The sequence below is a fragment of the Echinops telfairi genome, unplaced genomic scaffold, assembly GCF_000313985.2.
Source record: "Echinops telfairi isolate 266 unplaced genomic scaffold, ASM31398v2 ScPeMD7_3533;HRSCAF=4204_0, whole genome shotgun sequence".
NCBI classification, from domain to species: Eukaryota; Metazoa; Chordata; class Mammalia; order Afrosoricida; family Tenrecidae; genus Echinops; species Echinops telfairi.
In genome coordinates this window covers 15,551,597-15,554,220 of record NW_022107431.1, presented here as the reverse complement: position 1 = coordinate 15,554,220, position 2,624 = coordinate 15,551,597, and positions in this window count along the sequence as shown.

The window sequence follows — 2,624 nt, the reverse complement described above, 5'->3', positions numbered from 1 at the left end:
GGGGAGGGAGGGGAAAAATGAGGACCTAATGTCGGGGGTTTAAGTGGAGAGAAAACGTTTGAGAATGATGTACAAATGCGCTTTACACAATTGATGTGTGTATGGAGTGGGATAACAGTTGTATGAGCCCCTAATAAAATGTTTAAAAAACAAAAACAAAAACACAAACCGATTAGTCTTGGAAGAAGTACGGCCAGAGTGCTCCTTAGAGGCAAGGGTGATGAAACTTCATTTTACATACTTTGACCTGTTGTCAGAAGAGATCATGTTTGGTAAAGTAGAGGGGCTGCAAAGGAGAGGAAGGCCCTTCCAAAGACAGATTAACACCATAGCTGCAACAGTGGGTTCAGGTGCAGGAACACTTGTGAGGAGGGTGCAGGGCAGGACTGGGCAGTGTTTTGTTCTGTTGTATTTAAGGTCACGAGAGGTGGGAACTGGCGGCACCTAACCACAACATGCTTTATGTGTTCATTGCCCTCCTGCATTTCTTCTTGCTCATTTTTTTACATTTTAATAGTTTTTTTCTATTAAAGATGATAATATTTTGCATATTTTAACGACTTTTCCCCGCCTCAGTGTGCCTCTGTGAAGCAGAAGGCTTTCATGCCACAGAGTGCGGGAGGTTATCAATAGTCTTTGCTAGGTGTCAAGTTGGAGCTGACGCATAGTGACGTAATATACAATCGAACTAAAGACTGCCCAGCCCGGTGCCATCCTCACACCTGTTCTCATTTTATCAGCCACTGTGTCCATCTATTTTGTAATGGGCTTTCTTCTTCACTGCCCCTCTGCCTTCCCAGCCATGAGGTAGAGACTGGTCTCTCCTGATAACATGCCCACAGTAGGTGAGATGGAGTCTAGCCATGGCTGTACTCTACCAAGGCAGATTTGTTTGTTCTTTTGACCGTCCATGGCACTATTAATGTTAGTTAGTAATGTGGAAATCTGATTATTCACATTGGTTAAGGGGGACTGCCATGGCCACCTCTGTCCACTTCAAATCAGCACAGTTGGCAAAACTGCTCCTATAATAACTATGATTATGTCATGAGGCATGTCATTTTTCACCTTTGAATGTCTTGAGGACTCATAGCTGTCCTGTTCATACTTAAGGGCACACTCAATATTCACAAATTCACTCCTTTCCAACAAATATAACACTGAGACTACTTTCTAGTTCAGCAGTGTCTCTGTTGCTTTAGGGCATGGGGTAATTACACAATTTCATGTCAACGTGATAAATAAAGTGAGGGGGTGGAGTTTAGCCTATCAATCAGGTCACAACCTGATGATGCCTCCTGGTGGGTGTGGCCTTCTCATGAGGATTCTGAAAACTTCCTCTCTTTCTCCCTGGATGTGGACCACTCTCTCTGCTTTCCCTTCCTGGGGAGGAGACACTTGGAGAGATGGAGGAGGCATTTGGAGGCCTGTGCCAGTGCTGAGATGCTTCCTCTGCCACTGGATCCACAAGACTTTCCACCCGACAGCCTGTGGTCTTCCTGCAGTAGGCATCACTGCATGTACTGAGTGAGTCTGAAGAGAAATTTATAGACTAGGGTCAGACATATGGGTTAATACCAGACTTATGGACTTGATCTGGACTGGGCTAGGATGTTTTCTCAATATACAATTGCTCTTTGACTTAAAGCTCTCTCTTGCACACATATGAATGTCTCTGGATTTGTTTCTCTAGTCGACCCAGTCTAACACAGAGCACAAAACTTCCCTTCAGAATTGGTGTAGATGGGTTTTCTGATTAAGACCCTATTAGTAATTTTGGCCTACCCTTTGAAAATGAGTAAAGTCTTTGTGTTGAAGTTGAGACTCTGGGAAAGACTCTCATTCCATTCCTGGTGGGGGGGGGGGCATTGATTTGTCCCAGACTTTTTGTTGTTGTTGGACAGCCTCAAGTGTATGGTCTTATACCCTTTCCCCCTCTTGCAGGAGTGACCCCAGACAATGTGAGGTCTCCTCCTTTAAGAAGGTGGTTTTTGTGAGGTGCGTAAAAAGGAGGTGGTACATGGTTCATGGTCATTTCCCCTTTTATTAAAAAATTGGTCCCTAAGATTTGTTTAAATGGTGTTTCTCCTTGTAGTAGTGGACTCATACAGTACTCGTCCTTTTGTGATTGACTTACTTAACTCAGCATCATGGTTTCCAGCTCCTCCCATGTCATACGGTGTTTCATGCTTTCGTCATTGTTTTTCAGGGATGCATAGTATCCCTGTGTGTATGTACCGTAGTTTCTTTATCCATTGGGCATTTAAACTGCTTCCAGTTTCTTACTATTGTAGACTTTGCTGCTATGAACATGGTAAAATATACATCCACTTATGTTGTGTCTCTTACTTCTTTAGGGTAAATGCCTAATAGTAGTATTGCTGGATCATATGGGATTTCAATTTCCAGTGGCTTTCAATATCACTATATAATTTTCCACAGTGACTGTATGTTTTTACATTATATACAAGTTTCAATCTCTTCACATCCTCTCCAGTATTTGTTGCTTTCTATTGTTTTGATTTGGGCTATCATTATGGATGCAAAGTAGTATCTCACTGTGGCTTTAATTGCATCTCCCTGATGGCTGGTGATCGCGAACATTTTACATGGGTTTGTTAGCC